We start from the raw sequence: 12933 nt of genomic DNA on the forward strand, positions 1-12933 counted from the left end.
ATATTTTGTTAGTCTCAGATGTACAGCAAAGTAATTTAGCTATACATACATATATGTATATATACTCATTCTTTTTCATATTCCTTTCCATTATAGTTTATCATAAGATGTTGACCATAGCTCACTGTACTATACAGTTCAGTTAAGTTCAGTCGCTTAGTCGTGTCTGACTCTCCGCGACCCTATGGACTGCAGTAAGCCAGGCCTCCCTGTCCATCACCACCTCCCAGAGCTTGCTCGAACTCAAGTCCATCGAGTCCGTGATGCCATCCAACCATCTCATCTTCTGTCATCCCCTTCTCCTCCTGCCTTCAATCTTTCCCAGCATCAGGGTCTTTTCTAAGCAGTCAGTTCTTTGCATCAGGTAGCCAAAGTACTATACAGTAGGACCTTGTATGTATGATCGTTTGCTTCTGCTAATCGTAAACTCCCAATCCATCCCTCCCCCACTCCTCTCCTCCTTGGCAATCACAAGTCTGTTCTCTATGTCTGTGAGTCTGTTCCTGTTTCATAGGTAAGTTCATTTGTGTCTAGTGTAGATAGTTTGCTGCTGCTGCTGCTAAGTCACTTCAGTTGTGTCCAACTCTGTGCGACCCCATAGACAGCAGCCCACCAGGCTCCCCTGTCTCTGGGATTCTCCAGGCAAGAACACTGGAGTGGGTTGCTATTTCCTTCTCCAATGCATGAAAGTGAAAAGTGAAAGTGAAGTCGCTCAGTCGTGTCCGACTCTTAGCGACCCCATGGACTGCAGCCCACCAGTCTCCTCTGTCCATGGGATTTTCCAGATTCTGCATATAAGTGATGTCATATGGTATTTGTCTTTTTCTGACTGACTTCACTTAGTATGATACTCTCTAGGTCCATATATGTTGCTGCAAATGGCATTATTTCATCCTTATTTTTACGCCCGAGTAATTGTCCATTGTATATATGTACTACATCTTCTTTATCCATTCCCCTGTTGATGGATACTTAGGTTATTTCCATCTATTGGCTGTTATGAATAGTGCTGTTATGAACTAGGAGGGCGCGTATCTTTTTGAATCATAGCTTTGTCTGAATATACGCCCAGGGGTGTGATTGCTGGATAACATGGTCGCTGTATTTTCAGTTTTCTAAGGAACATCCATCCTATTTTCCATAGTGTGCTTGCCTCAGGTTTGCAAATGGTGAGACTTTAATGTGGTGGGACACCCGCTTGAGTTCCTTGGGCTTCTCTCTGCCACTTTGCTCACACCTCTGAAACATCAAATTGCTGAGTTTGGAAGGAAAAACTGGACCTAAAGCCTGACTCATTCCACTACGAATGTCTTCCACCTCTGCTCCTTGTGCCTCAGTTTTTACCTCAGCAGCTCTGTCTCTGTGAACAAGACCCGAGTCCTTTTCCTCCGGTTTCCTGGAGGCTAGGTGATGGAGACAGGAAGCCCATTGTTCTTGCACAACTCACCACATTCTCCCAGGACTCCTTCTACTGACTCTGAATCCAGCTGGAAGAGAGGGCAGCTCTTTGGGAACCCCCTACAGTTCTGGCAAATACGTCCTCATGATTGAATGCCTTTGGGAGGGGGAGAAGGATAGCACACAGAATAGTTACTGATCATGTCACTTCAATATCTGGACAAGTAAAGAAAAATCAACAAATGAAAAGATAAGCTCTCCACCCTTGAGAAGTTTATATGTTTGGCTAGCTTTTTTATTTTGATAGATTATATATTTTGACAGTTTTGTGGACATCTGATCAAATGTTTGTACCTCATGAAATGAAGCAGGTAGAGGTATACTATGTGTTTTGATCAAATGCAGATAAGCCCTAACATGTATTATGTCATTTAATTTATAGTATGAAAGTAGTCTTTCCCTTTAGGCATCCAGTTACCTGACTACAAAAAATTCCTGTGTTAGTATTATGTCATGCATATAAACATGTTTTAAATATTTCAAAACATTATGTACATATAAATTGTAAGCTATTATTTCGGTCATAGCACATTCCAAACTTGACATCCTTTCTCTGTTCATTTATTCTCAGATCTTCTCACCTGAGCATTTATTACATCAGGCATAAGCTGGTTATTTAAGATCTAGGAATAGCCACCTCATTTTCCAGTTCTAGAATAATTCTTACCAAGTAAATTTTGTCAAGTAGAAGTTAACATATTATTCTTGCATTCCAACTAGCAATCTTTAACTGACAGGAAAATCAATGCCATTTCCTCAACAGCAAATTATATTCCACTTCTGTACATTATAGCACTTTTCTTAGAGTTGATAAATAAGGGGAAAATACTGATGGTCATTTAACTTAGTAGGATTTACTTAAATGAACTGCCAGAAAGGACTTAATTTTTAAAGTAATTGATTTTTCTCTGCATCAGATGAAAAATATACAATAGAGTAAATGGAAGTCTTTTAAACAAAAGTAATTTTCTGTTCGTTAAATGAAACACAAAGTGCACTCTAAGGTTAAATTATCTAAATCTTTGGAAAACAATTACTTGCAGGTCATTAACCTATTTTTAAGGCAAGAGGTTTTAACTGGCATTCAGAGAATTTCCTAACCTGACATGCACTGAGATGAAACCATTTTGAAATAGTTATCACTACCCTAATGTTTTTGCTACATACTGGTAGAGGAAAATAGCTGAATGTATTTAAGTGATTTGAAAATGACGTGCAATGTCTCATGACAGGTAATGGCAGCGGAGAGACCTGGAAAAAAAATCCATACTGACCTCACCACTCTTCAGCTTCTATCGACAGTTGTCACTCAAAAGGCGATATCATATAAAAGCTTTCCAATCTGAAGCTTAAGTTTCCATAGTAGGGCAAAATCCTATTACCTTCGAACCCACCTTTCAGACATCTATTCTCTTCTCTTCATGTTTTCAAACCACTGACAGTTTCTTCTAGGTAAAATGTCTTTACCCAGGTCGGTTCTTCTTATCATCCCAGCCCCAAATCTTCCTTAAAAAATAATCAATTGTATAGAATGATATGCAGGTTAATTACAGTTTTCTTAAAGTTAAATTATGTAGCACCCAACTGCATTTAATTGCCATCTCCTACCATCGCTGTTTCTTTTTTTTTTTTTAATTTTTCCATAGCTGAAAACTTTCTGATATTTAAATTGTGTTTTTTAAATGTCATTTTCATATATTTTGAACATTTCACTTGTTTAAATGTTCTTGAGATCTAGGAATAGAAGAGATTAGTAGCGGATTTTATAACATCACTCAAAATTTAGAAAATGTGTAGAATTTATAGACATGAGTTTACAGTCGTCTATTCAAAAGAAGCTGGTTGGAAGTTAGAAAATAAGAAATTTAATTTTGCTTGTGTATATGATGTGAGATGATTAGCCTTTGCTTAATATTTCATTTGACTTTATACTGATAGACACTGCTGCTTTGCTATTTAGTTGCTAAGTTGTGTCTGACTCTTTGTGACCCCATGGAGCCTGCCAGACTCCCCTGTCCTTGGGATATTCCCACCAAGAATACTGGAATGGATTGTCATTTCCTCCTCCAGGGGATCTTCCTGACCCAGGGACTGAACCTTCATCTCCTGTTTGAATTCTTTATCACTGAGTCACCTGGGAAGTCCTACCACTCTAGGATAGACACACTCTAGGATAAAAAGGAATAGCAATAATCTCTTCTAAGAGCTCATCAATGATCCATCAATTAAGAGACACAGAAGAAAATGTAAAGGTGTTTTGTGTCAAAGGAAGCTAGTAAGATCATAAATTTGTCATTGTGTAATCTGCCAAAAAACGGTGTTTAGTTGTGTGGTTTGGCATGTCCTCATATCATGCCAGCTAGAGAGGTGGCTTTCATGACATTTTATAATCAATTCATGCTTCAAAATCATGAATTCATTCAAAACAAAGGCTATGGTTTTTCCAGTGGTCATGTATGGATGTGAGTTGGACTGTGAAGAAAGCTGAGTGCTAAAGAATTGATGCTTTTGAATTGTGATGCTGGAGAAGACTCTTGAGAGTCCCTCGGACTGCAAGGAGATCCAACCAGTCCATTCTGAAGGAGACCAGTCCTGAATGCTCATTGGAAGGACTGATACTGAGGCTGAAACTCCAGTACTTTGGCCAAGGCATGCGAAGAGTTGACTCACTGGAAAAGACCCTGATGCTGGGAGGGATTGGGGGCAGGAGGAGAAGGGGACGACCGAGGATGAGATGGCTGGATGGCATCACTGACTCGATGGACGTGAGTCTGAGTGAACTCCGGGAGCTGGTGATGGACAGGGAGGCCTGGCGTGCTGAGATTCATGGGGTCACAGAGTCGGACACGACTGAATGACTGAACTGAACTGAGATGCTTGTATGGTCTTCCCAGATGGTGCAGTGGTAAAGAATCCACCTGCCACCGCAGAAGACACAGGAGATGTGGTTTCAGTTCTGGGTGGGGAAGATCTCCCGGAGGAGAAACTGACAACACGCTGCAATATTCTTGCCTGGGAAATCCCATAGACAGAGGAACATGGCAAGCTCCATGAGTTAGGTTGCAAAGAGTTGGACAGGACTAAGCACGCATGCATAGGTACTTTTATAACTCTTTTACATCGATGTCCTTTTCTGTTCCCTATATCAGCTTGATTCCTACTCATCCTTGACTATCTAGGGTAGATATTAGTTTCTTCATGAAGCCTCTCCCCAGCCTATTTTTAATCTACCTTAGTAGTAGAATGAATCACGTTATCCTGGAAATTTTTTAAATAACTTCTTTATTGAGATACTGTTCACATATCATAGATTTCATCCTTTGTAAGATTATAGTTCTGTGACATTTCACTGATCACCACTAATTCCAGACCATTTTCACCACCTCTCCCCAAACCAAGTCCCAAACATTTATCACTCACTCTTCCCCCTTCCCTCATCTCCTGGCAACCACCAAATCCCTTTCTGTCTCTGTGGATGTACCTATTTCGTACATTTCATACAATGATATGTGGTCATTTTTGCTGGCTTCTTTCACTTAAGCATAAAGTTTTTAAAGCTCCTCCATGTGATAGTATAGGGCAGGAGGAGAAGAGGGTGACAGAGGATGAGATGGATAGCATGAGTTTGAGCAAACTCCAGGAGATAGTGAAGGACAGGAAAGACTGGCGTGCTGCAGTCCATGGTGTTGCAAAGAGTCAGACTTGACTTAGCAACTAAACAACAACAACATATTATAATATATCATTCCTTTCCATTGCCAAATGATATTCCACTGCACAGATTCCCCCACATTTTTTATTCATTCATCAATTGATGATAATTCGGGTTGTTTCCGCTTTGGGGTTATTATGAATGATTTTGCCATGAGCAGTCATGTACAAATTTGGTATAGACATATGTTTTCAGTTCTCTTGAGTATACAGCCAGGTCACATGATAAATCTGTGCTTAACATTTTGAGGAACCGCCAAACTGTTGTCCCAAGTGGTTGTAACACTTTAAAATCCCACCAACAACCCATGATGGTTCTAATTTCACTACATCCTTGGCAACGCTTGCTAAGGTCCATCCTTTTTTACTGTAGTCATCCTAGTGAGGATGAAGTGCTATCTTACTGTGATTTTGATCTGCTTTCCCTAATGAAGAGTCCCTCAACTCATCATGAGTCCCTCATGACTAATGATGTTGAGCATTATTTCACCTAGATGGGGGGATTCTAAAGTTTGGGGCAAAAATATTATTTATTTTACACTCTCCAGTATCAAATACACACTGGCACACACTAGAAAGTGAAAATGTTGGTCGCTCAGTCGTGTCCGACTCTTTGCAACCCCATGGACTGTAGCCTGCCAGGCTCCACTGTCCATGGAATTCTCCAGGCAAGAATACTGGAGTGGGTTGCCATTTCTTTTTCCAGGGAATCTTTCCAACCAAGAATTGAAACTAGGTCTCTCATATTGCAGGCAGATTCTTTACCATCTGATCCACCAAGGAAACCCACATCATAGGAAGCCAATAATTTTTATAAACGGAATGAATATTTAATTTTTAACAGAACTGAGCTTTGAATTACTCACAAGAGCAGTCCTGGGTACCCAATGTCTTTTATAAATATTGGCTATATACATGAAAGAAAAAAATAGAGATTCTTTAAACTCCTTTTTAAAAACCCAGCAAAAATATGTGTTCTTTAAATGATGACTTCCTTATATTTTTCTCTTTAGAAATCAGTTTTCAGCAAGCACTATATCTTGGCTCTCACGGGAGCAAAGTGTAACTCAGATTGGGTGGTAGCTGTGTTTCAGCCAAGTTGATTACAGGGCCAGGAAAGGAAAATGCGGTGTTTATAGAAGGAAGAGGTAGATATGGATCTTGCACGAGAGCCTGTCCCCTGAAATTAGAGATGGATGAGAGATATGGATTTATTTTTCAGGATATGTTCCTTCCTGGATGTCAGATGCCATTTGTCACACCACAGATTTTGCTGTCTATCAGGATCTAGGTAAAAAGGTATTTCAGAGCTTAAGGAGTTTCTCTCCATACAGCATTTTATCCAAAGAAGCAGTCTCAATTCCTCTGAGAAGTTTAGAAAGATGGAGAAAAGCACAGACTTGCAAGCACCATCGTATTCAGCATGCTAGCTCTGTATCTTAACTCCTTAATAAATTTAGAATCTACAGTAATTCGATTATTTTTCTAGCATGATTTTAGTAAATCCTTGTTTCCATGGTCTAAACAGGACCCAGATGACTAAAAAGTTTCCAAAGGTGGCAAATTTACAAACTGAGGATAACTGGGGAACTGAGAGAATGAGAGAAGAGTGATGGGAGCAGAATTAGATAGTACGTTTTGAAAGACTAAAAAAATGGACATGGCTAGTGAAACAGGAAGTTCATTTTTAGGACTGTAACTTCAGGAAATAATTAGATGACTGTGCAAAGATTTATGAACATAGATGATCATCTTGGATTGTTTAAGATTGAGAAAAACCTATAAACAATCTAATATTCTATCAGGAGAGTTGACAATAAATTATAGTACATCGCCATATCCATATAAAAGAATACTACCCAGGCACTAAAATCATCTTGTAGAAGACTATTTAATGATGTAGGTATTTTCAAAATAAATGAGGTTTAAAAAGCAGGTTTTAAAAATCCATATCTATTACAATAGGGCTTTCCTGTGGCTCAGCTGGTAAAGAATTCACCTGTAATGCGGGAGACCTGGGTTCGATCCCTGGGTTGGGAAGATCCCCTGGAGAAGGGAAAGGCTACCCACTCTGGTATTCTGGCCTGGAGAATTCCATGGACTGTATAGTCCTTGGGGTTGCAAAGAGTTAAACACCACTGAGGGAATTTCACTTTCATCTATTACAATCTTCTTTTAAAAATATATTTCATATATATATATGTATGTCTGCACAGAAGAAAAATTTGAACTCTGAGTGGTAATACAACAAGTACCTTTTTAATTCATATTTGTGCTTTTGGGTCTACACGTTAAGATTAATAATATATTATTAAGTGGCACATTGCATAAAAAGAGGAAAAAAGCAGAACTTTTGGTGAGATACCATGTATATAGAAGCTCATATCTTTGGAGACTGTATTTTAAATAGGATTCCTTTTCAGGATGTTTGATGTACATGACATAAGGGATGTACACACATACAAGAACACACAGAGACACACAGCAAATTACATTTTGAGGTGACTTTTAGCTTTGGGTCTCTGTCTTGATTTTAAAAAAGCTTTTCAAATGGGAGGGGCTAGTGCGGAATTTTGGAAGAATTTCTAGTCTGCAGTCTCGTGTTTCCTTGATGGGCAGCTTCTACTGAAGTCATGTTCTTGGGCTTCCCTGGTAGCTCAGTGGCAAATAATCCTGGTGCAAATAACGCCTGCCAGTGCAGGAGACACAGGTTTGATCCCTGGCCCGGGAAGATCTTACGTGCTGTAGAACAACTAAGCCCATGCGCCGCAACTATTGAGCTTGCGCTCTAGAGCCCGGGAGCTGCAACTACTGAAGCCCACACGCCCTAGAGCCCACGCTCTGCAACAAGAGAAACCACCTCAGTGAGAAGCGTGTGCGCCGCGACTAGAGAGTAGCCCCCACTGGTTGCAGCTAGAAGAAAACCTGCACAGCAACAAAGACCCAGCATGGCCGCAAGCAAATAAACAGTCTTGTTCTTGGTTCTCTTGATCCCTAGTCCACTCCTGACTCTGAGACTTATCTGATAGTAAGGCTGACTCTGCCCCTCCTGTTTCCTCTCTCTCCATGCCAAGCCCTGTCCCTGGGATGCATTCTCATCTCCTCCCTGTAGTGATCTCCCTAGTGGTTACCTGGGACAGTCTGGTGATTACCTGGGGCTGTTGAACTGTGTCCAAAGTGGAGAGACAAGATGATCTAATCCACTTCACAGCTTTAAAGTCTCGGTTGTATGCATATCATCATATCCAGCTTTGTGCGTGTGCTTGCATGCTAAGTCACTTCAGTTGTGTCTGACTCTGCAATCCTATGGATCGTAGCCTGCCAGGCTCCTCTGTCCATGGGATTTTCCAGGAAAGGATTCTGGAGTGGGTTGCCATGCCCTCCTCCAGGGGTTGCATACCCTCCTGCTATGCCAACCCAGGGATTGAACCTGCATCTCTTACATCTCCTGCATTGAAGCAGATGGGTTCCTTACCACTAGCACCACCTGGGAAGCCCTATCCAGCTTTGCTGAGTAAAAAATCTGATCTTTAACATATATTTCTAATACACAATAGTCATTGCTTTTTTATATGCCACCAGTGAATAATTGGAATTTGAAATTAAAAACACAACCCCATTAGTATGTTCACCAAAGACAAAAAGATGCATTAGGTGTAAATGTAATAAAATATGGATGAGATCTATATGAAAAGGAATATGAAATTCTGATAAAAAGAAATTAAAGAAGATCTGAATAAATGGAGAGATATGTCATCTATGTGGATAAGAAGACTCAGTATTGCCAAGATGTCAGTCCTTCCCAACTTGATCTATAGATTCACCACAATCCCAATCAAATTCTCAGCAAGTTATTTTGTGGATATTGACAAACTGATTTTGAAGTTTATTCAGAAAGGCAAAAGACCCAGAATAGTCAGCACGATATTGAAGGAGAAGAACAAAGTCAGAGAACTGACACTACCTGACTTCAAAACTGACGATAAAGTTAGTCATCAAAAGAGGGTGGTATTAGAGAAGGAATAGACAAACAGATCAATGGAATAGAACAGGGAGCCCAGAAATACACCTACTTAAATACAGTCAACAGATCTCTGGCAGAGGAGCAAAGGCAGAAAAATAGAGCAAAGACAGTGACTCCAACAAATGTTGCTGGAACCACTGAATTGATCCTCCACATGCAAAGAAAAAAACAGAATCTAGACCCAGACCTTACGCGTTTCACAAAAATTAGCTCAAACTGGATCAGAGACCTAAATGTAAAATGCAAAACGACAGAACTCCTAGAAGATAACACAGGAGAAAATCTAGGTGACCTTGGGTTTGGTAATGACTGTTTTGGTACAGCATCAAAAACATGATCCATGAAAGAAAAATATTGACAAATGTGGCTTCATTAAAATTGAAAATTGCTGCCCTGCCAAAAAAAAAAAAAAAGGCTGTTTTAAAAAACAATCCAGAGAGATGATATGGGATGGGAGGTGGGAGGGGGGTTCAGGATTGGGAACTCATGTACACCCGTGGCTGATTCATGTCAATGTATGGCAAAACCAATACAGTATTGTAAAGCAAAGTAAAGTAAAAATAAAAATTTTTAAAAAATGGGAAGACAAGCGACAGACTGGGAGAAAATACTTGTAAAATGCACATCTGATAAATGACTGGTATTCCAAATTACAAAGCACTCATAAATCTCAACAAGAAAAATAAACACCTCAACTAGCATCCACGTCTGTCTGTCTCCTGTATCCATATCACAATTGGTTATGAACTTGGAAAAGCAAGAAGTGTGTTACTTATGCAATCCTCCCCCACAAACCCAGATTTCGGATGATTCCATGAAGGAGCTGTTTGGAGGAGGTACAGTTCCCTGGCAATTTATGAGTAACCTATATTGAGAAAACCCTAACTAATGCTTATCGAGAAAAAAAGTGGGAAAGGCTGGTAAGAACATGCTAATTTGTTCCCATGGGGTATACTGAAGAGGAGGATACAAAATCTCAAGTGAGAAAGTAAAACAAAAAGAACTAAAGTGAGGTTTTTCTTAATTAGAGAAGGAAGCAAGACGGGCTAAAATTGACAGACTCCAGCTCAAGAGGCAATGTGTCCTGGGTGAATCTTGGCTCTGTCCCTTGTAAGCTGTGTAAGCTTGGACAGATAATTCAATCTCTATGGAAAGAAAGAGAACATCCAGAAAAGTAGATTGTTCTCTTATGCCCCCTTTCTTTCTCTTCAGTCTCCTGATATCTGTCTGGCTAATTCTTGGGGTTAGGGCAGTTTATCTTAAAGATCTAAAAGAAGAACAAACGCCACAGCTAATTCCACCAGATGAAAGGGGAGCCCTAAGTGAATGGAAAGGAAGACATGACAGAGATACTCCTAAATCACAGGCGGAGAAGTTGGAGGTGAAATGCTCTCCCTCTTTAGGGTTATCTGCAGAAAGAGAAGATGCTTCTTAATTTTGGGCTTCCCTTGTGGCTCAGCTGGTAAAGAATCCACCTGCCATGCGAGAGACCTGGGTTCTATCCCTGGGTAGGGAAGATCCCCTGGAGAAAGGAAAAGCTGCCCACTCCAGTATTCTGGCCTGGAGAATTCCATGGACTGTATGGTCCATGGGGTTGCAAAAGGTCAGAGCAACTTTCACTTTCACTTCCATAGTTAATTTGCAATGTTGTGTTAGTTTCAAGTATACAGCAGTGATTCAGTTATACATTTACACATTATTTTTCACATTCTTTTTCATTATAGGTTACTACAAGATATTGAGTATATAGTTCCCTGTGTTATACAGAAGATCATTTGTTTTTTTGTTTTTTTTTTTTTTTAACCTATCTTATATATAGTAGTGTGTATATGTGGAGAAGGCAATGGCACCCCACTCCAATACTCTTGCCTGGAAAATCCCATGGATGGAAGAGCCTGGTGGGCTGCAGTCCTTGGGGTCACTAAGAGTCGGACACGACTGAGCGACTTCACTTCCACTTTTCACTTTCATGCATTGGAGAAGGAAATGGCAGCCCACTCCAGTGTTCTTGCCTGGAAAATCTCAGGGAGAGGGGAGCCTGATGGGCTGCTGTCTATGGGGTCGCACAGAGTCGGACATGACTGAAGTGACTTAGCAGCAGCAGCAGCAGCAACAGTGTGTATATGTTAATTTGAAACTTCTAATTTATCTCTCCCTGCTCACCCTCAACTATCCCTTTTGTTTGTTTTCTATGTCTGTGGGTCTATCCCTGCTTTGTAAATAAGTTTATTTGTATCATATTTTTAGATTCCACAAATAAGTGATACCATATTATATTTGTCTCTCTCTGTCTGACTTTTAACATGAGAATCTCTAGGGCCATCCATGTTGCTGCAAATTGCATTATGGCATTCTTTTTTACGGCTGAGTAATATTCCATTGTATGTGTGTACCATATCTTCTTTATCCATTCATGTGTTGATGGACATTTAGTTTGCTTTCATGTATTGGCTAGTATAAATAGTGCTGCTGTGAACACTGAGATGCATGTACCTTCTCAAAATAGAGCTTTCTCCAGATATATGCCCAGGAGTAGGGTTGCAGGATCATGTTACCTGTATTTTTTTTAAAGTAACCTCCATATTGTTTTCCGTAGTAACAGCGTCAATTTACATTCCTGCCAACAGTGTAAGAGGGTGCCCTTTTGTCTACACCCTCTCCAGTATTTATTACTTGTAGACTTTAACTGTGGCCATTCTGACTGTGTGAGGTGATATCTCATTGTAGTTCTCTTGAAAAACAGTGATAATGGCTTTACTACCTAAAGCAACAAAACACTTACCTTGGATCGCGAGAAACATCAGTCCTTTATTAAACACACCAGACTTTGCATCTGGTCTTCATGAGGTGGGAGAGACTGCTGCAATGTGGGGTCAGAATGTGGCTTTGTGAAGACCTCGGGGATGTGGCCAAGGTTTCCTGACTCATTCCCCATCTCTCAGGAGTGACTGACTGACAACACTGTTGAAACATAGTTATAGCTCAATAAGTACAGTTGTTATCTTGGTATTATGCTAATTAATGTTTTTAAAAGATCAAATGCTTGTTGTATAGGTCATACAGCAAGTAGAAGGTAAGGTCAATATTAGAACAAGGCCTGCCTGCTCTCTAAATCTAGATATTTTGAACTGCATATACCATAGAGGAAATTCACATTCTTATTATGGGGTTGGAGCCAAAAACACCAGTGAGGCCAATTTGGAATATAGGAATTGTGACTAATTCCTATATTCTGTGGAATATAGTAAATTTGACTAATTTGGAATACAGGAATCAGCACTAGAAAATATTTTTAAAAAATAAGTCAGATTGGACTTCCCTGGCAGTCCAGTGGGTAAGACCCTGAGCTTCTGGTGCAAGTGGTGGAGGTTCAATCTCTGGCCAGGGAACTAAGATTCCACATGCCAAATGGTATGGGCCAAAAAAACAAGTACCAGAAAAAGGCAGAACTTATGTCTTCGGAATTCCCATTACTCAAAGTAAGCCTACAACTGATTTCTAAATGAGATCTGCCAATAGAACAAAGAAGAATCATTTTCATTTAAGCATATTAACTGTTGGTATATAGTGTTTTTGTAATGTTAGAGAAAACGTTTATTAAATTTCATCATTTACGATCACTGTGTTATAACCAAAGTAACCCTGCATAAACTTTGACATTTAAAAACACAGAACATACTGATTTTTCACCTATTTTGTTTACAGGTACTTTTCAATTCTTATGCAGGGCTCATAATTAG

The sequence above is a fragment of the Ovis aries genome, chromosome 12 (assembly GCF_016772045.2).
Source record: "Ovis aries strain OAR_USU_Benz2616 breed Rambouillet chromosome 12, ARS-UI_Ramb_v3.0, whole genome shotgun sequence".
Lineage (NCBI taxonomy): Eukaryota > Metazoa > Chordata > Mammalia > Artiodactyla > Bovidae > Ovis > Ovis aries.